Raw genomic sequence first — 21,631 nt, forward strand, 5'->3', positions numbered from 1 at the left:
AGGGGCCCTGTTCCTCTGCACTGGCGTTGAGGAGCTGTGAGTTTCCCTGGGGCTGCCTTGTCACAGGTGTGTCAGTGCAGTTGGGTTAGAAGCCCCCTGGGAGATACAGATTTAAAATACTTGCTGCCCCTCCCCTCTGCGGGCTGGGGTCCACCTGCTGCAGCTGGAATGTCCAAGGCGAATTCTTCACTTACACGATTGGCCCCAGGGTTCACATGCCAGTGGCCCTGTGTGATAGCGCCCCTGCCTGTCGCTGACCTTTCTCTTCCCTGAAGGGCCGATGGTTTCCACCCAGCCTTTGCACCTGCTGCTTCTCTGCCTGAACCCTCCTTTCCCCGCCATCACATCTGGGCTGCGCTCATCACTTAAGTTTCATCCCACGTGTCCCCTCTTCACAGGGGCCTAAATGAGCCCACCGTCGCCTTGTCCCTCTGTGGCCCATTGCCATTTTATTTTCTTCATAGAACTCCCAGGAAGGGAAAGTGTCCTGTTCACTGGTTTGGTTGCTTATCGCTGGTCTGTCTGCCCCCTTCCATACCGCCAACCACAGAGTGCAGGTCCATGGGGGCAGGACCTCTGTCTCTGTGCATCACTGTCTCCCTGCCTGGCACGTGGGAATTGTTTGGGAAGCTTCTGGTGGATGAGCGAGTCAGAACCACATTACCTGCAACCCCTCAGCTGGGCCCTGGGATTTTCTGGCTCCCTCTGGCCACCAGCGAAGAGTGATGGAGTTGACACACTCATTTAGAAAGTTGCTAACTCCTGGCTGGGGGTGGAAGTGGGGGAGGGCGTTAGCACTGCAGGACAGAGCTGGGCCTCCCAGAGAGTGACCCCCAAAATGCAGCTTTGATTGCCTCTGGTGCCTTTTTCTCTGAGAGTGGAGGTCTTTAGATCTTAGTCACTGGAATCTTCAGAGAGCTTGGCAAGTTTTCTTCTGATGGTCTTGCCTCTTGGCTAGTTTGTTTACTTATGTATTTGGCTGACTTTCCAAGGAGGATGAAGGGTGAGCTGGGCACCTTGCTATTTGGTGCTTTTTTTTTGCAATTTTATTTTATTATTACGTTTTTAAATAAATTATTTTTGGCTGTGTTGGGTCTTCGTTGCAGTGCGCAGGCTTCTCATTGCGGTGGCTTCTCTTGTGGAACGCGGGCTCTAGGAGCGTGGGCTTCAGTACTTGTGGCGCATGGGCTTGGTTGCTCTGCAGCATGTGGGATCTTCCCGGACCAGGGCTCGAACCCATGTCCCCTTCATTGGCAGGCAGATTCTTAACCACTGTGCCACCAGGGAAGTCCCTTTTTGCAATTTTAAAACTATATATATATTATATTGGAGTATAGTTGATTTACAATGTTGTGTTAGTTTCAGGTATATAGCAAAGTGATTCAATTAGACGTATACATATATTCATTCTTCTTCAGATTCTTTTCTCATATAGGTTATCACAGAATATTGAGTAGACGTCCCTGTGCTGTACAGTAGGTCTTCGTTGGTTATTTGTCTTATATGTAGTGTGTATATGTTCGTCCCAAGCTCCTAATTTACCATTACCCCCCCACCACGTTTCCCTTTTGATAACCATGAGTTTGTTTTCGATATCTGTAAGTCTGTTTCTGTTTTGTAAATAAGTTCATTTGTATCATTTTTTTTAGATTCTACATATAAGTGATATCATATATTTGTCTTTGTCTGACTTCACTTAGTATGATAATCACTAGGTCCATCCATGTTGCTGCAAATGGCATTATTTCCTTCTTTTTTATGGCTGAGTAATATTCCATTGTAGGTATGTACCACATCTTCTTTATCTATTCCTCTGTTGATGGACAGTTAGTTTGCTTCTGTATCTTGGCTGTTGTAAATAGTGCTGCAGTGAACATTGGGGTGCATGTATCTTTTCGAATTATGGTTTTCTCCTTATATATGCCCAGTAGTGGGATTGCAGGATCATTTGGTAGTTCTATTTTTAGTTTTTTAAGGAACCTCCATACTGTTCTCCATAGTGGCTGTATCAATTTACATTCCCACTAACATGTAGGAGGGTTCCCTTTTCTCCACACCCTCTCCAGCATTTATTGTTTGTAGACTTTTTGAGGTTGGCCATCCTGACTGGTGTGATGTAATACATCACTGCAGTTTTGATTTGCATTTCTCTAATAATTAGCGATGTTGGGCATCTTTCCATGTGCTTTTTGGCCATCCATATGTCTTCTTTGGAGAAACGTCTATTTAGATCTTCTGCCCATCTTTTTTATTGGGCTGTTTGTTTTTTGGATACAGAACAGCATATGCTGTTTGTATATTTTGGAGATTAATCCCTGTCAGTTGCATCATTTGTAAGTATTTTCTCCCATTCTGTGGGTTGTCTTTTCGTGTTTGTTTTCGTTTTTATTTTATTTTATTTTTTGCTTGTAATTTTATTTTATTTTATTCATTATTATTTCTTTTTGCATCTTTATTGGAGTACAGTTGCTTTACAGTGGTGTGTTAGTTTCTGCTTTATAACAAAGTGAATCAGTTATACATATACATATCTTCCCATATCTCTTCCCTCTTGCGTCTCCCTCCCTCCCACCCTCCCTATCCCACCCCTCCAGGTGGTCATAAAGCACTGAGCTGATCTCCCTGTGCTATGCGGCTGCTTCCCACTAGCTATCTACCTTACGTTTGGTAGTGTATATATGTCCATGCCTCTCTTTCACTTTGTCACAGCTTACCCTTCCCCCTCCCCATATCCTCAAGTCCATTCTCTAGTAGCTCTGTGTCTTTATTCCTGTCTTACCCCTAAGTTCTTCATGACATTTTTTTTCTTAAATTCCATATATATGTGTTAGCATACGGTATTTGTCTTTCTCTTTCTGACTTACTTCACTCTGTATGACAGTCTCTAGGTCTATCCACCTCATTACAAATAGCTCAATTTCATTTCTTTTTATGGCTGAGTAATATTCCATTGTATATATGTGCCACATCTTCTTCATCCATTCATCCGATGATGGACACTTAGGTTGTTTCCATCTCCGGGCTATTGTAAATAGAGCTGCAGTGAACATTTTGGTACATGACTCTTTTTGAATTTTGGTTTTCTCAGGGTATATGCCCAGTAGTGGGATTGCTGGGTCATATGGTAGATCTATTTGTAGTTTTTTAAGAAACCTCCATACTGTTCTCCATAGTGGCTGTACCAATTCACATTCCCACCAGCAGTGCAAGAGTGTTCCCTTTTCTCCACACCCTCTCTAGATTTTTTGATGATGGCCATTCTGACTGGTGTGAGATGATATCTCATTGTAGTTTTGATTTGCATTTCTCTAATGAAATGATGTTGAGCATTCTTTCATGTGTTTGTTGGCAGCCTGTATATTTTCTTTGGAGAAATGTCTATTTAGGTCTTCTGCCCATTTTTGGATTGGGTTGTTTGTTTTTTTGTTATTGAGCTGCATGAGCTGCTTATAAATTTTGAAGATTAATCCTTTGTCAGTTGCTTCATTTGCAAATATTTTCTCCCATTCTGAGGGTTGTCTTTTGGTCTTGTTTATGGTTTCCTTTGCTGTGCAAAAGACTTGAAGTTTCATTAGGTCCCATTTGTTTATTTTTGTTTTTATTTCCATTTCTCTAGGAGGTGGGTCAAAAAGGATCTTGCTGTGATTTATATCATAGAGTGTTCTGCCTATGTTTTCCACTAAGAGTTTGATAGTTTCTGGCCTTACATTTAGGTGTTTAATCCATTTTGAGCTTATTTTTGTGTATGGTGTTAGGGAGTGATCTAATCTCATACTTTTACATGTAGCTGTCCAGTTTTCCCAGCACCACTTATTGAAGAGGCTGTCCTTTCTCCACTGTACATTCCTGCCTCCTTTATCAAAGATAAGGTGACCATATGTGCATGGGTTTATCTCTGGGCTTTCTATCCTGTTCCATTGATCTATTTTTCTGTTTTTGTGCCAGTACCATACTGTCTTGATTACTGTAGCTTTGTAGTATAGTATGAAGTCAGGGAGCCTGATTCATCCAGCTCCATTTTTTTGTTCTAAAGATTGCTTCGGCTATTCGGGGTCTTTTGTGTTTCCATACAAATTGTGAAATTTTTTGTTCTAGTTCTGTGAAAAATGCCAGTGGCAGTTTGATAGGGATTGCATTGAATCTGTAGATTGCTTTGGGGAGTAGAGTCATTTTCACAATGTTGATTCCAAGAACATGGTATATCTCTCCATCTATTTGTATCATCTTTAATTTCTTCCATCAGTGTCTTATAATTTTCTGCATACAGGTCTTTTGTCTCCTTAGGTAGGTTTATTCCTAGGTATTTCATTCTTTTTGTTGCAGTGGTAAATGAGAGTATTTTCTTGATTTCACTTTCAGATTTTTCATCATTAGTGTATAAGAATGCCAGAGATTTCTGTGCATTAATTTTGTATCCTGCTACTTTACCAAATTCATTGATTAGCTCTAGTAGTTTTCTGGTAGCATCTTTAGGATTCTCTATGTATAGTATCATGTCATCTGCAAACAGTGACAGCTTTACTTCTTCTTTTCCGATTTGGATTCCTTTTATTTACTTTTCTTCTCTGATTGCTGTGGCTAAAACTTCCAAAACTATGTTGAATAAGAGTAGTGAGAGTGGGCAACCTTGTCTTGTTCCTGATCTTAGTGGAAATGCTTTCAGCTTTTCACCATTGAGGACGATGTTGGCTGTGGGTTTGTCATATATGGCCTTTATTATGTTGAGGAAAGTTCCCTCTGTGCCTACTTTCTGCAGGGTTTTTATCATAAATGGGTGTTGAATTTTGTCAAAAGCTTTCTCTGCATCTATTGAGATGATCCTATGGTTTTGCTCCTTCAGTTTGTTAATATGGTGTATCACGTTGATTGATTTGCGTATATTGAAGAATCCTTGCATTCCTGGAATAAACCCCACTTTATCATGGTGTATGATCCTTTTAATGTGCTGTTGGATTCTGTTTGCTAGTATTTTGTTGAGGATTTTTGCATCTGTGTTCATCAGTGATATTGGCCTGTAGTTTTCTTTCTTTGTGACATCCTTGTCTGGTTTTGGTATCAAGGTGATGGTGGCCTCGTAGAATGAGTTTGGGAGTGTTCCTCCCTCTGCTATATTTTGGAAGAGCTTGAGAAGGATAGGTGTTAGCTCTTCTCCAAATGTTTGATAGAATTGGCCTGTGAAGCCACCTGGTCCTGGGCTTTTGTTTGTTGGAAGATTTTTAATCACAGTTTCAATTTCAGTGCTTGTGTTTGGTCTGTTCATATTTTCTATTTCTTCCTGATTCAAATTCTTGCATTTCTAAGAATTTGTCCATTTCGTCCAGGTTGTCCATTTTATTGGCATAGAGTTGCTTGTAGTAATCTCTCATGATCTTTTGTATTTCTACAGTGTCAGTTGTTACTTCTCCTTTTTCATTTCTAATTCTATTGAGTTGAGTCCTCTTCCTCTTTTTCTTGATGAGTCTGGCTAATGGTTTATCAACTTTGTTTATCTTCTCAAAGAACCAGCTTTTAGTTTTATTGATCTTTGCTATCATTTCCTTCATTTCTTTTTCATTTATTTCTGATCTGACCTTTATGATTTCTTTCCTTCTGCTAACTTTGTGGTTTTTTTTGTTTTTCTTTCTCTAATTGCTTTAGGTGCAAGGTTAGGTTGTTTATTCGAGATGTTTCCTGTTTCTTAAGGTAGGATTGTATTGCTATAAACTTCCATCTTAGAAATGCTTTTGCTGCATCCCATAGGTTTTGGGTTGTTGTGTCTCCATTGTCATTTGTTTCTAGGTATTTTTTGAGTTCTTCTTTGATCTCTTCAGTGATCACTTTGTTATTAAGTAGTGTATTGTTTAGCCTCCATGTTTTTGTATTTCTTACAGATCTTTTCCTGTAATTGATTCTAGTCTCATAGTGTTGTGTTCGGAAAAGATACTTGATATAATTTCAATTTTCTTAAATTTACCAAGGCTTGATTTGTGACCCAAGATATGATCTATCCTGGAGAATGTTCCATGAGCACTTGAGAAAAATGTGTATTCTGTTGTTTTTGGATGGAATGTCCTATAAATATCAATTAAGTCCATCTTGTTTAATGTATCATTTAAAGCTTGTGTTTCCTTACTTATTTTCATTTTGGATGATCTGTCCATTGGTGAAAGTGGGGTGTTAAAAGTCCCCAACTATGAATGTGTTACTGTCGATTTCCCCTTTTATGGCTGTTAGTATTTGCCTTATGTATTGAGGTGCTCCTATGTTGGGTGCATAAATATTTACAATTGTTATATCTTTTTCTTGGATCGATCCCTTGATCATTATGTAGTGTCCTTCTTTGTCTCTTCTAATAGTCTTTATTTTAAAGTCTATTTTGTCTTATATGAGAATTGCTACTCCAGCTTTCTTTTGGTTTCCATTTGCATGGAATATCTTTTTCCATCCTCTTATTTTCAGTCTGTATGTGTCTCTAGGTTTGAAGTGGGTCTGTTGTAGACAGCATATATATGGGTCTTGTTTTTGTATCCATTCAGCCAATCTGTGTCTTTTGGTGGGAGCATTTGGGCCATTTACATTTAAGGTTATTATCGATATGTATGTTCCTATTCCCATTTTCTTAATTGTTTTGGGTTCATTATTGTAGGTCTTTTCCTTCTCTTGTGTTTCTTGCCTAGAGAAGTTCCTTTAGCATTTGTTGTAAAGGTGGCTTGGTGGTGCTGAAGTCTCTCAGCTTTTGCTTGTCTGTAAAGGTTTTAATTTCTCCATCAAATCTGAATGAGATCCTTGCTGGGTAGAGTAATCTTGGTTGCAGGTTTTTCTCCTTCATCACTTTAAATATGTTTGCCACTCCCTTCTGGCTTGTAGGGTTTCTGCTGAGAGATCAGCTGTTAACCTTATGGGGATTCCCTTGTATGTTATTTGTTGTTTTTCCCTTGCTGCTTTTAATATATTTTCTTTGTATTTAATTTTTGACAGTTTGATTAGTATGTTTCTTGGCGTATTTCTCCTTGGATTTATCCTGTGTGGGACTCTCTGTGCTTCCTGGACTTGATTAACTATTTCCTTTCCCATATTAGGGAAGTTTTCAACTATAATCTCTTCAAATATTTTCTCAATCCCTTTCTTTTTCTCTTCTTCTTCTGGAACCCCTATAATTCGAATGTTGGTGTGTTTAATGTTGTCCCAGAGGTCTCTGAGACTGTCCTCAGTTCTTTTCATTCTTTTTTTTTATTCTGCTCTCTAGTAGTTATTTCCACTATTTTATCTTCCAGGTCACTTATCCGTTCTTCTGCCTCAGTTATTCTGCTATTGATCCCATCTAGAGTATTTTTAATTTCATTTATTGTGTTGTTCATCATTGTTTGTTTCATCTTTAGTTCTTCTACGTCCTTGTTAAATGTTTCTTGCATTTTCTCTATTCTGTTTCCAAGATTTTGGATCATCTTTGCTATCATTATTCTGAATTCTTTTTCAGGTAGACTTCCTCTTTCCTCTTCATTTGTTAGGTCTGGTGGGTTTTTATCTTACTCCTTCATCTGCTGTGTGTTTTTCTGTCTTCTCATTTTGCTTATCTTCCTGTGTTTGGGGTCTCCTTTTTGCAGGCTGCAGGTTCGTAGTTCCCGTTGTTTTTGGTGTCTGTCCCCAGTGGCTAAGGTTGGTTCAGTGGGTTGTGTAGTCTTCTTGGTGGAGGGGACTAGTGCCTGTGTTCTGGTGGATGAGGCTGGATCTTGTTTTTCTGGTGGGCAGGTCCACATCTGGTGGTGTGTTTTACAGTGTCTGTGGACTTATTATTATTTTAGGCAGCCTCTCTGCTAATGGGTGGGGTTGTGTTCCTGTCTTGCTAGTTGTTTGGCATAGGGTGTCCAGCACTATAGCTTGCTAGTCGTTGAGTGAAGCTGGGTGCTGGTGTTGAGATGGAGATCTCTGGGAGATTTTCGCCGTCTGATATTACGTGGAGCTGGGAGGTCTCTTGTGGACCAGTGTCCTGAAGTTGGCTCTCCCACCTCAGAGGCACAGCACTGACTCCTGGCTGCAGCACCAAGAGCCTTTCATCCACACGGCTCAGAATAAAAGGGAGAAAAAGTAGAAAGAAAGAATTAGTAGAAGAAAGAAAGAAAGGGAGGGAAGGAGGGAGGGAGGGAGGGAGGAAGGAAAAAAAGAAAGAAGATAACGTAAAATAAAATAAAATATAATAAAGTTATTAAAATAAAAAATAATTATTAAGAAATACAAAACGGACGGATAGAACCCTAGGACAAATGGTGGAAGCAAAGCTATACAGACAAAATCTCACACATAAGCATACACATACACACTCACAAAAAGAGGAAAATGGGAAAAATCATAAATCTTGTTCTCAAAGTCCACCTCCTCAATTTGGGATGATTCATTGTCTATTCATGTATTCCATAGATGCAGGGTACATCAAGTTGATGTGGAGCTTTAATCCGCTGCTTCTGAGGCTACTGGGAGAGATTTCCCTTTCTCTTCTTTGTTCGCACAGCTCCCGGGGTTCAGCTTTGGATTTGGCCCCACTTCTGCGTGTAGGTTGCCGGAGGGCGTCTGTTCTTCGGTCAGATAGGACGAGGTTAAAGGAGCAGCTGCTTCGGGGAGTCTGGTTCACTCAGGCCGGGGGAGGGAGGGGCACGGGGTGTGGGCGAGCCTGCGGCGGCAGAGGCCGGCATGACGCTGCACCAGCCTGAGGCACGCCGTGCGTTCTCCCGGGGAAGTTGTCCCTGGATCCCGGGACCCTGGCAGTGGCGGGCTGCACAGGCTTCCCGGAAGGGGGGTGTGGATAGTGATCTGTGCTCGCACACAGGCTTCTTGGTGGCGGCAGCAGCCGACTTAGCGTCTCATGCCCGCCTCTGGGGTCCGCACTTTTAGCCGGAGCTCCTTTAAGCAGAGCTCTTAACCCCTCTCCTCACGCACCAGGAACCAAAGAGGGAAGAAAAAGTCTCTTGCCTCTTCGGCAGGTCCAGACTTTTCCCCGGACTCCCTCCCGGCTAAACGTGGTGCACTAACCCCCTGCAGGGTGTGTTCACGCTGCCAGTCCTCTCCCAGCGCTCCGACCTAAGCCCGAGCCTCAACTCCCAGCCCCGCCCGCGCCGGCGGGTGAGCAGACAAGCCTCTCGGGCTGGTTAGTGCTGGTCGGCACCGATCCTCTGTGCGGAATCTCTCTGCTTTGCCCTCCGCACCCCTGTTGCTGTGCTCTCCCCCGCAGCTCCAAAGCTTCCCGCTCCGCCACCTGCAGTCTCTGCCCGCGAAGGGGCTTCCTAGTGTGTGGAAACGTTTCCTCCTTCACAGCTCCCTCCCACTGGTGCAGGTCCTGTCCCTATCCTTTTGTCTCTGTTTATTCTTTTTTCTTTTGCCCTACCCAGGTACGTGGGAAGTTTCTTGCCTTTTGGGAGGTCTGAGGTCTTCTGCCAGCGTTTAGTAGGTGTTCTGTAGGAGTTGTTCCACGTGTAGGTGTATTTCTGGTGTATCTGTGGGGAGGAAGGTGATCTCTGCGTCTCGCTCCTCCGCCATCTTCCCCTCGTCCCCTGTCTTTTCATTTTGTTTATGGTTTCCTTTGCTGTGCAGAAGCTTTTACGTTTAATTAGATCCCATTTATTTATTTATTTATTTTCATTAGGAGGTGGATCCAAAAAGTATTGCTGTGATTTATGTCAAAGAGTGTTCTGCCTTTGTTTTCCTCTAAGAGTTTTATAGTGTCCAGCCTTACCTTTAGGTCTTTGATCCATTTTGAGTTTATTTTTGTGTATGGTATTAGAGAATGTTCTAATTTCATTCTTTTACACGTAGCTGTCCGGTGTTCCCAGCATCGCTTATTGAAGAGACTGTCTTCTCTCCATTGTATATTCTTGCCTCCTTGGTCATAGATTAGTTGACCATAGGTACATGGGTTTATTTCTGGGCTTTGTATCCTGTTCCATTGAGCTATATTTCTGTTTTTGTGCCAGTATCATACTGTTTTGATGACTGTAGCTTTGTAGTATAGTCTGAAGTCAGGGAGCCTGATTCCTCCAGTTCCATTTTTCTTTCTCAGGATTGCTTTGGCTATTGGGGGTCTTTTGTGTCTCCATACAAATTAAAAAAAATTTTGTTCTAGTTCTGTGAAAAATGCCATTGGTAATTTGATAGGGATTGCATTGAATCTGTAGATTGCCTTGGGTAGTATAGTCATTTTGACAATATTGATTCTTCCAATGCAAGAACATGGTGTATCTTTCCATGTGTTTGTGTCATCTTCGATTTCTTTCATTAGTGTCTTATTGTTTTCAGAGTACAGGCACGTCTTGCCTCCTTAGGTAGGTTTATTCCTAGGTGTTTTATTCTTTTTGATGTGATGGTAAATGGGATTGTTTCCTTAATTTCTCTTTTTGGATCTTTTGTCGTTAGCATATAGAAATGCAACAGATTTCTGTGTATTAATTTTCTTTCTTTTTTAAAATAAATTTATTTAATTTATTTATTATTGGGTCTTTGTTGCTGCACGTGGGCTTTCTCTAGTTGCGGCGAGTGAGGGCTACTCTTCGTTGCAGTGCACGTGCTTCTCATTGTGATGGCTTCTCTTGTTGTGGAGCATGGGCTGTAGGCGCGTGGGCTTCAGTAATTGTGGCATGAGGGCTCAGTAGTTGTGGCTCGCAGGCTGTAGAGTGCAGGCTCAGTAGTTGTGGCCCACGGGCTTAGTTCCTCCACGGCATGTGGGATTTTCCTGGACCAGGGATCGAACTCGTGTTCCCTGCATTGGCAGGTGGATTCTCACCCACTGCGCCACCAGGGAAGTCCTGTATTAATTTTCTATCCTGCAACTTTACCGAATTCATTGATAAGCTCTAGTAGTTTTCTCATAGCATCTTTAGGATTTTCTATGTATAGTATCATGTCATCTGCAAACAGTGACAGTTTTATTTCTTCTTTTCCACTTTGGATTCCTTTTCTTTTTCTTCTCTGATTGCTGTGGTTAGGACTTCCAAAACTACATTGAATAAAAGTGGCGAGAGTGGACATCTTGTCTAGTTCCTGATCTTAGAGGGAATGCTTTCATCTTTTCACTATTGAGAATGATGTTAGCTGTGGGTTTGCCATATATGGCCTTTATTATGTTGAGGTAAGTTCCCTCTGTGCCCACTTTCTGGAGACTTTTTATCATAAATGGGTGTTAAATTTTGTCAAAAGCTTTTTCTGCATCTATTGAGATGATCATATGGTTTTTATTCTTCAGTTTGTTAATGTGGTATATCGTACTGATTGATTTGTGGATATCGAAGAATCCTTGCATCCCAGGGATAAATCCCATTTGATCATGGTGTATGATCCTTTTAATGTGTTGTTGGATTCTGTTTGCTAGTATTTTGTTGAGGATTTTTGCATCTATATCCATCAGTGATTTTTGTCTGTAACTTTCTTTTTTTGTAGTATCTCTGTCTGGTTTTGATACCAGAGTGATGGGTGTCCTTGTAGAATGAGTTTGGGAGTGTTCCTTCCTCTGCAATTTTTTGGAAGAGTTTGGGAAGTATGGGTGTTAGCTCTTCTCTAAATGTTTGATAGAATTCACCTGTGAAGCCGTCTGGTCCTGGACTTTTGTTTGTTGGTAGTTTTAAAATCACTGTTTCAATTTCATTACTTGTGGTCTGTTCATATTTTCAATTTCTTCCTGGTTCAGTTTTTGAAGATTGTACCTTTCTAAGAATTTGTCCATTTCTTCTAGGTTGTCCATTTTAGTAGCATGTGGTTGTTTGTAGTAATCTCATGATCTTTTTGTATTTCTGTGGTGTCCATTGTAAGTTCTCCTTTTTCATTTCTAATTTTATTGATTTGAGCCCTCTCCCTTTTTTTCTCAAAGAGTCTGGCTAAAGGTTTATCAATTTTGTTTATCTTTTAAAGGAATCAGCTTTTTGTTTCATTGATCTTTTCTATTGTTTTCTTCTCTATCTCATTTATTTCTGGTCTCTATTGCTTCTTGGCCTTTTGGCTAAGATCAAGTGTATTTTTGCTCTGATCTTTATCATTTCTTTTTTTTCCAACTTTGGGTTTTGTTTCATCTTTCTCTAGTTGCTTTGGCTGTAAGTTTAGGTTGTGTATTTGAGATTTTTTTTGTTTCCTGAGTTAAGATTGTATTGCTATAAACTTCCCTCTTAGAACTGTTAGCCGCATCCCATAGGTTTTGGATCATCATGCTTTCATTTTCGTTTGTCTCTAGGTATTTTTTGATTTCCTCTTTGATTTCTTCAGTGATCCATTGATTGATTAGTAAGATATTGTTTAACCTCCACGTGTTTGTGTTTTTTACAGTTTTCTTTTTTCCTGTAATTGACTTCTAATCTCATAGTGTTGTGGTCAGAAAAGATGCTTGATATGATTTCGATTTTCTTAAATTTACCAAGGCTTGATTTGTGACCCAAGATGTGATCTCTCCTGGAGAATGTACCATGTGCACTTGAGAAGAAAGTGTATTCTGTTGCTTTTGGATGCAATGTTCTATAAATATCAGTTAAGTCCATCTGGTCTAATGTGTCATTTAAGGCCTGTGTTTCCATATTGATTTTCTGTCTGGATGATCTGTCCAATGATGAAAGTGGGGTGTTAAAGTCTCCCACTATTATTGTGTTACTGTCAGTTTCTCTTTTTATGGCTGTTAGTATTTGTCTTATATATTGAGGTGCTCCTGTGTTGTGTGCATATATATTTACAATTGTTATATCTTCTTCTTGGATTGATCCCTTGATCATTATGTAGTGACCTTCCTTGTCTCTTGTAACAGTCTTTATTTTAAACTCTATTTTGTCTGATATGAGTATTGCTACTCCAGCTTTCTTTTGATTTCTACTTGCATGGAATACCTTTTTCCATCCCCTCACTTTGTTTGTACATGTCCCTAGATCTGAAGTGTGTCTCTTGTAGACAGCAGAAATATGGATATTGTTTTTGTATCCATTCAGCCAGTCTATGTCTTTTGGTTGGAGCATTTAATCCATTTACATTTAAGGTAATTATCAATATGTATGTTCTTATTGCCATTTTGTTAATTGTTTTGGGTTTGTTTTTGAAGGTCTTTTTTCTTCCCTTCCTCTTTTGTTCTCTTATGATTTGATGTCTATCTTTAGTGTTGTATTTGGATTGCTTTTTCTTTTTTGTGTGTGTTTCTATTGTAGATTTTGGTTTGTGGTTCCCATGAGGTTTTGTTATAGCAGTCTATATGTATACCAGATTGTTTTAAATTGCTGGTCTCTTAATTTCCAATGCATTTCCAGTATCCTGCATTTTTATTCTTATCTTCTCACGATTGCTGGCTTTGATGTTATATTTGTGTGTAGATGTTTACTTTATGTTTGCCTTTACTGGTGAGCTTTCCCATTCACAATTTTCTTGATTCTATTGTAGTTGTGGCCATTTATTTTCCACTTAGAGAAGTTTCTTTAGGATTTGTTTTAAAGCTGGTTTGGTGGTGCTGAGCTCTCTTAGCTTTTGGTTGTCTGTAAAGCTTTTGATTTCTCCATCAAATATGAATGAGAGCCTTGCTGGATAGAGTATTCTTGGTTGTAGATTTTTCCCTTTCATCAGTTTAAATATATAGTGCCACTCCCTTCAGTCTTGCAGAATTTCTGCTGAAAGATCAGCTGAAAACCTTATGGGGATTACCTTGTATGTTACTTGTTTCTTTTCCCTTGTGGCTTTTAATATTCTTCCTTTGTCTTTCATTTTTGTCGGTTTGATTAATATGTGTCTCATCATGTTCCTCATTGGGTTTATCTTGTATGGGACTCTGTGCTTCCTGGATTTGAGTGTTTCCTTTCTCATGTTAGGGAAGTTTTCAGCTATTATCTCTTCAAATATTTTCTCACGTCCTTTCTCTCTTTTCCTTCTGGGACTCCTTAATACAAATGTTTGTGTGTTTAATAGTGTTCCAGAGGTCTCTGAGACTGACCTTATTCCTTTTCATTTTTTTTCTTTATTCTGTTCCACAGCTGTGATTTCCACTGCTCTTTCAGTCAGCTATTCACTCTTCTGCCTCAGTTATTCTGCTAGTGATTCCTCTAGTGTATTTTTCATTCCAGTTATTGTATTGTTCATCTCTGTTTGTTTGTTCTTTAAGTCTCCTAGCTTTTTGTTAATCATCTCTTGTATCGTCTCAATCCGTGCCTCCATTCTTTTTCCAAGATCTTGGATCATCCTTACTATCATTACTCTAAATTCTCTTTCGGGTAGGTTACCTATCTCCACTTCATTTAGTGGGTTTTTGTCTTGTTCCTTCGTCTGGAACGTATTTATCTACCATCTCATTTTGTCTGACTTTCTGTGTTTGTGGTTTCCTTTCTGCTGGCTGCAGGATCATAGCTCCTCTTGCTTTTGGTGTCTGCCCCTTGGTGGGTGAAGTTGGTCCTGGTGTTTGTGCAGGCTTCCTGGTGGGAGGGACTGGTGCCTGCCCGCTGGTGGGTTCAGCTGGGTCTTGTCCCTGTAGTCGGCAGGGCCGTGTCAAGTGGTGTGGTTAGAGGTGGCTGTGAGCTCCGTACGGCTTTAGGCAGCCTGTCTGCTGATGGGTGGGGCTGTTCCTATCCTGCTGTTTGTTTGGCCTGAGGCATTCCAGCACTGGAGCCTGCAGGCTGTTTGGTAGGGCCAGGTCTTGATGTCAAAATAGTGACCTCCAGGAGAGGTAATGCTGATCAATATTCTCTGGGGCCTCTGCCACCAGTGTCCTTGCTCCCTCGTCAGTCAGCCACAGCCTCCCCCTGCCTCCCCAGGACACCCTCCAAGACTCATAGGTAGGTCGAGCCTTGGCTTCTATGGAGTTACTGCTTTGGGCTGGGTCCCAGTGTACGTGAAATCTTGTGTGCGCCCTCTAAGAGTGGAGTCCCTGTTTGCCCCAGTCCTGTGGAGTTCCTGCACTCAAGCCCCACTGGCTTGCAAAGCCAAATGCTCTGGGGGTTCCTCCTCCTGATGTCAGACCCTCAGGCTGGGGAACCTGACATGGGGCTCAGGACTCTCACTCCTGTGGGAGAGCCTCTGTGATATAATTATTTTCCAATTTGTGGGTCACCCACGTGGTTGGGTATGCGATTTGATTATGTTGTGGAAGCCTCCCTCCTACCATCTTGTTGTGGCTCCTTCTTTGTCTTTGAATCTAAAATATCTTTTTTTTGGTAGGTCCCTGTCTTTTTTGTTGATGGCTGTTCAGCCGTTAGTTGTGATTTTGGTGTTTTCGTGAGAGGAGGTAGGCTCAAGTCCTTCTACTCCACCATGTTTTCCAGAAGAGAGGGGCTTCCTTTAGTTTGGATGTTTGTTGTCTCTTTCTTCAGCGTGTGCTGGCTGTTATCCCCTTGATATGGGGTGTGCAGGTGCAGTGGCCCTTGTGCACTCCCGGGATGGCGGGGGCAGTGCTTGATGCCTGTTCGCAGGTCCCGTAGTAGTAGCTGCTCTCCGTGTATTCCTGGGAGACTGGGGGCAGCGCTTGGCACCCACTTGTGTGTCTCATAGCAGCGACTCACGCCCACCCCTGGAACTCTGGTAGGTGGTGTCCTGTTGCCTGGGAGCGCTCACAGGGAAAGAAGCTCTTTTGGTGGTCCAACTCCTCTCCTCATGCCCCCTCCCCATAATGGCACCTTGCCTCTCTGGCAGGCCCAGGCTTCTTCCAAGTACCCCCTCAGTGTCCACACCCCAGCCTCTTCAGGCTGTCTCCATGCAGCCATCCCCGGTCCTCTCCCTGGGTCTGACCTCTAAAGCCTGAGCTTTAGCACCCAGTCCCCACCTGCACCGAAAGATGAGAGTCTCAGGCTGGGGAGCACAGGGTGGCGGTGCCGACCTTCTCTGCAGGTTACTGTCCGTTTTGCCTTCCGCAGACCAGTTGCTGCACTCTCCTCCGAGGCTCTGAAGCTCCGCCTCCGTCCAGGCTCATCTCCCTGCCAGTGAGGAGACTTCTCAAGGTGCGGAAATCTTTCCTCCTTCACAGCTCCCTCCTTGGGGCGCAAGCCCCATCCCGATTTCTTTCTTCTTCTTTTGCCTTTCGTCCTATGCAGCTACATGGAGGTTTTCTTGCCCTTTCGGAAGTCTGAGGCCTTCTGCCGGCGTTCAGTAGGTGCTCTGTATGCATCGTTCCACTTGTAGGTGTATTTTTAATGTTTTTGTGGGAGCAGGTGAGCTCCCCAGCCTGTTCCTCTGCCATCTTGATCCCATCCCTTCTATCTGGTGCGTTTTACTCTCTCCTGTAGGTAAGGATCGCAGTCGGGGAAGCGGAGCTATTGTCGGAGGTGGATCAGTACCTCTTAGCAGGATAATAAATTGCTTGTCAGGAGCATGGCAGTGTCACGCAGTTAATTTATGTGCCTTAAATCCATCAAAACCCGGGATGACGCTTAGGTCATCAAAATAGTCCTGAGATACGTACAGCTTGAGAGTGTCTGATTTTTGGGGGCCCCCAAAGGCAGGGGGCCATGGAGACAGGCTTCCAAGAGTCTGGACAGACCTGACTGCACACACACTTTTGGTGCTCACCCTTCCTGCCACTGGGAACCTTTTGTCTTATATACTCCCTTTGGATCCCCCAGCCCCGGCATAGGGCTGGGTGTGTAACTGGTACTGAACACTGGAAATCACCTCATGAAACCCGTTCTTGGTGTCTAGGGTGGCCTCCCCTGGAGGTGGAAAGGGTGGCAGGACTCGCATAGCTAAGACCCCTTACTAAGGCCAGCAGTCCTGATCCCTGATTCAGGAACTGACGTCCCAGTGATCCTTTTACTAGTTGGGACTCTTGGTGGCAAGAGACAGAAAGGAAGGGGGCGGACTGGTTCGGGTCAGCAGGCATGAGGGCCCTGCTCTCCTCCTCTGTGCAGCCCCCACCTCAGGCAGCACTTCCGCTCCCAGCCTCGGTTCAGTCTGTCAGCAGCCCCAGGAACGGAGCTGGCCTCACCCCCTGCAGCTGAGTAAACATCGTTGACTAGAGTCTCCTGGGCCCATCCTGGGTGTGGGGCCCATCAGAGGCTCCTGGGCCCATCCTGGGTGTGGGGCCCGTCAGAGTCTCCTGGGCCCATCCTGGGTGTGGGGCCCGTCAGAGTCTCCTGGGCCCATCCTGGGTGTGGGGCCCGTCAGAGTCTCCTGGGCCCATCCTGGGTGTGGGGCCCGTCAGAGTCTCCTGGGCCCATCCTGAGTGTGGGGCCCGTCAGAGTCTCCTGGCCCCATCCTGGGTGTGGGCCTGTCACAATGGCTGGGAGGATGCTAGAGCCCACGGATGCACCACTTTGGCCAGCCCGGTGCCCTGCCTTGGATCCTGTGTCTAAACAGTCTGGAGTGGAGGAGGGTGGTTCCTGAGAACAGCTGGATGTTGGGGCAAGCAGGAGGGGGCTGTGCTGGCTTGCATGTCCACCACGCCCGCCCATCGTCACACCTACCTCGGCAGCATCCACAGCCGTCTCAGCCTGCATCTTCTCTGGGCCTGGAGGAGGGCAGCTGGGCGAGCACCGCAGTGGATGTTAGTGAGGTGAGCTTTATGCACCATATGCATCTTAGCTTCGTCATTTAGTCCAGTCAAGTGGTCACTCTGTGCCGGGTCCCATCAGCACCACACACGGTCCCTGCCTTCAGGGGCCAGAGATGCAGGAGGCAGATAAGCGCATGATGCTAAGTTGTGACGGGTGCTGCGAAGGCAGAAGTAGGGGAGGTGTGGGAGGGGGTGACCTCAACAAGGTGGCCGCTCTCAGGAGGCACGAGAGTGAGCCACTCAGGAAAAATGGGGTGGGCAGGGGCGCATTCCAGGCAGAAGAACAGCACGTGAAAAGGTCCTGAGGCCAGTGACAAGTCCAGCGCAGCCTGAGGGGCAGCTCTTTGGGACGTGGCAGGATGTGAGGACACAGGGGTAGCCAGTGGAGACCTGGAGGCCACAGTAGGGACCTGGGATTTTACTGAGGGTGCTGGGACGGCCCTGGAGAGTTTTGAGCTGGGCGTGGTGTGATCCAGGTGATACTGTTTAAAAGGTTCTGGTCTCTGGATGAATTCAGACCCTGGGGGGCACGAGCAGAAGCAGAGGCTGGTGAGGGGCATTTCTGTTAGTCCAGGGGAGAGACAGGGGTTGGGGGGAGGGTCAGGCCCAGGGCTCGTGTAGGAGGCGCGGCCACAGGACATGTGGTGGCCTGGTTGTTGGGATGATGGGATGTGAGCACCAAGGAGCGTGTTGGTGGCATTTCCCAGATCGGGGAGGAGCAGGTTTGGGGGAAATGCTGGACATGTTACAGCTGAGGTAACGCTTCGGCTTCCGGGTATATTTCTGGTGGAGGTGAGTAGCCTGAGGTGGGGCACACAGCATCCAGGGCCCCTGGCTTTCAGGCCTGTCCTCCCACACTGCTGGCCTGGAGCTGAAGGGCAGCCCTGGGCACCCGTGGGCCTGGGTGGAGACTCGATTCACAGTCTCTGCAGCCCCCTCCCTGTGTCTGGGCCTCAGCCTCCTTGTCTGTAAACTGGGGCCAGTGAGACTCTCCAACCCCTGCAGAATCCTGGTGCTTCGGGGCTGTCCCTGGAAGACTGGCTCAGGTCTGGGCACCTCCTGGGAAGAGGCGGGACAGACGGGGAGGCGGCCCTCCTGGCAGGTGCTGCTGCTCTCGGCTCTGCTCAGAGGAGCCTGGGCCAGCAACCGTCTGGGGGTGGGAACCCGCTTGGGTGTGTCCGTGCGTCGCGGGCTCTCGGCCGGGGCGGGAGTTGGCGTCAGCGGGCAGGCATCCTGGTGCTGAGCGAGACAGAGTCAGCTCAGGGGCCCCGGGCTGCCCACTTAGCGTTGCCCTTGGAGAGGTCACCACTTGACCTCATTCTCAGGGCAAACGTGGCTGCTCTGTTGGGGTTTGCCCTGCTTTTTGGCACCTTCTCAGTCTTTGAGTCCTGCTTCGTCCTGCCCTTAACGCCCTCCAAAGGGAATCTCCACCTGAATCCCTCCTAGGGCGGCCCTGTTAGCAGCCCCCCAGAGTGGGGGGGGGCCAGCCCATTCCCACAGCCTCAGTGCCAGCTGCTTCAGCGTGGACCTGGGCCTGGAAGGGAGGGAAGCGTGCCACGTGGGGCCAGAAAACCCAAGAGGGCCTTCGCCTGACAGGCTGAGAGTGTGTGTCCACATGTGACTGTGGGAGGAAAGCAGGGCCGTCCACTCTCTGGCTAGTAGCCCCAGGGCCAGGCCCTGTGGGCAGCCTCTGAGCCTGCTGCCCCCCAGGAGCAGCTACTAGTGACGTCCTGTTTGCACGGCAGAGAGCTGGCATTCCAACCCGGGGCTGTCTGTAAAGTGAGTCCAGGAGGAGCTGGGCACCATGCATGGGTGTGCAAGCCCCAGCATTCAAGGCTACGTCCACGTGGAGCTCAGAAGCAGCCTAGTTTCCTGGCTGGGGTGGGGCACAGGGCGAGGGCAGTGAGGTGCTCAGGGGCCCAGAGCAGGTGGGGCCTGTGGAACAGCAGGAACCGAGGTCAAGCCTCAGCATCAGGGCCCTGAACTGAAGACCTCGGAGCCAGTCCCTCAGGTGGCACAGAGATCAAAGGCCATGTCCCTCCAACAGCCCAGACACACGGGAGCCGGATGGACAGTCACCAGGTGGATGGCCACATTTGGGAAAGTGCCCGGTGATCAAGGAGGCAGAAGCCGGAATGAGGATTTAGCAGTCACATGAGATTTGGGGAGCTGTGCTGCAAGGCTGGGATTCAGGTTGGGCAATTCAGACCTGGGGGGGGGGGTGGGGCGCTTCCCAGGAAGCCTCTGCGGCCAGGTCAGCGCAGTCTCTCATCTCTGCAGTGTCTGGCTCCAAGGCCAGGCTCGGGGGTCAAGCTCTGTAAACAATTGCCAACAAGTGAGGGACTCTCAGAGGCCTGAGCAGAGCAGGGACTTCGTCTCACAATAGAGAAAACTAAGTTGCAGAGGAGGGGAGAGGTGCCCTTGGGCAGGTGGTAGAGTGGGGACCACTGTGTACAGCCTGGATGTCGGGTCCAGCACTCTCCCGCCCCTGTGGGCTGCACACGGACCCCCTCAGGCAAACCTCTAACCTGGAGCTCAGTGCTCCGCGGTGGCAGGTTTGCACTGAGGGACACTGATGGGTCATCGGCCCGCAGTCCGCCTGGAGCTCGGGGGCCAGAGCAGCAAGGCCAGGCCCAGCCCCTGTGTCTTCCCTGCCCCAGCCTGGGAGCAGGGGCCTTGCCCGGGCAGCTCTGATCACGTCACTCGGTGGCTTCCCTGGCTCTTTGCCAGGAGAGGAGTGAGCAAGGGAGAGAGCAGTGCACTTGGACAATAATTTACAATCCAGTGAAGCATGAGATCGCAGCCTTCCTTTACCAGATTATTACTTAAGTACAAAATTGACTTGGAGTGGGGAGTGGGGGGAGTTTACACTTCTGAAAATAAAAATGAAAAAGAAGGGGGTTTTTCTGGCCTCCTTACCAGCGGGAAGGAGGAAGCCCAGGCTTCTGGGGTCAGGACGCTGAATGCATTTTACTTTTTGGCCACTTTCTCTTGAGGCCTAGGATCTTTGCCTGCCGTCTGGCTGAGCCTCTTTCCCATAGTACCACAGTGGGGTCTTGGGTCATGCTATCGGCCAGACTTTAATTCAAGTGCTTTGGAATCCCCATGTTCCAGCTGGCGACGAGCCTGTGTCTGTCTGCTCTGGGGACCCACACTCTGAGCCCCAAGTCCCGGGCCCGGCAGAGGACGCCAGACGAGGGGGCAGGTGGAGCGTTCACTGCGGCCTGGGAGCCTGGAGTCGCCTGTCGGGACCAGGGAGGCTCCGATGGCTACAGGTTTTCCTGCTGCTTTGGTTGAGGCAAATCTGGATTGCTTTAGCGTCCCGCTGTCACCCAGGACTTTGTCTTGGCTTCCCCTTGGGACCTCGGAATCGAGCAGGTGTCTAGAGGGTGAGCCACAGGCTAGCTGGCCTCACCTCCACACCTTATCGCAGCTGGGTCCGGAGGCTTCTGGAGAGCCCTGGATTTGCAGAATGTGTCTATGCTGAGTGCTTGGGCTGTGACAGCAGTTCTTGGGGAACTTTCCAAGGGCAAGGGGTGTGAGGGGCGTGGCCAGGGCTGCTTGGAGCCCAGCTCAGGACAGGGCGCGCTGGGAGCAGAGGGGGGCGTAAGGCTCTGCTTGGGGTCTGTGGCTCCTTGGGAACGGCTTTCAAAAGTCCCCCTGCAGGAATCCCAGTCTCCTTGGGCCAATGGGGGGTAGAGATTGGGCTGGAACCAGACAGCCCACGAGGGAATTCTGGCTGCAGCACGTGAGGCAGCCACTTTGCATCTCTGAGCCTTGGCTTCCCCGGCTGAAGAATGGGGCCACACAGTAGCAGCCCCGGACGGTGGAATGCGTCCAGAGCACATGCTCCTTAGCACTGCCCTGCTGGCTTCTTAACCAGGCTGGGGACACTATTGCACGTTCTAGCAACCACGGGAGGCAACTGCAGCTCGAGGTCACCCAAGGAGGCTCGTATCCAGAGCTGGTGCAAAAGCGGTTGGTCTGAACCCCAGCCTCTACCATCTGAGTCGTCCTTGGCTGGCAGATTGAGGGGTGGGGCTTGGGCCGGGTTTGGCAGAGCTGAGCAGAGAGCAGGGGTGGAGGGGGTGGGCCGGCCATGCTTGGGGGCTGAGTGGGGAGCTGCGGGGGTGCCAGGCCCTGGCCCCTCTCACCTGTGGCCTTGTCCCCCCCCGGCAG

The 21,631-nt window shown here is 46.5% G+C and overlaps 1 protein-coding gene across 7 annotated transcripts in view; it reads left to right on the forward strand.

Annotated features, from left to right (window-relative positions):
* The window catches only part of KLHL25 (kelch like family member 25), a 68,722-nt gene that overhangs the window by 16,976 nt on the left and 30,115 nt on the right, over positions 1 to 21,631 (forward strand). For 4 of the 7 annotated variants that reach the window (XR_016392014.1, XR_016392016.1, XM_089906839.1 and 1 more), the window contains exon 2: positions 15,819 to 17,452. The exons of 1 other annotated variant lie outside the window; for it this stretch is intronic. The gene's annotated coding sequence lies outside the window, so the exon portion shown is untranslated. The remainder of the gene's footprint in view (positions 1 to 15,818; positions 17,453 to 21,631) is intronic. 2 more of the 7 variants (XM_089906840.1, XM_089906838.1) reach the window with 2 other exon arrangements.

This window comes from Delphinapterus leucas, chromosome 2, assembly GCF_059928025.1.
Source record: "Delphinapterus leucas isolate spDelLeu-1000000601 "Yukka" chromosome 2, BTC_Dleu_Yukka2, whole genome shotgun sequence".
Lineage (NCBI taxonomy): Eukaryota > Metazoa > Chordata > Mammalia > Artiodactyla > Monodontidae > Delphinapterus > Delphinapterus leucas.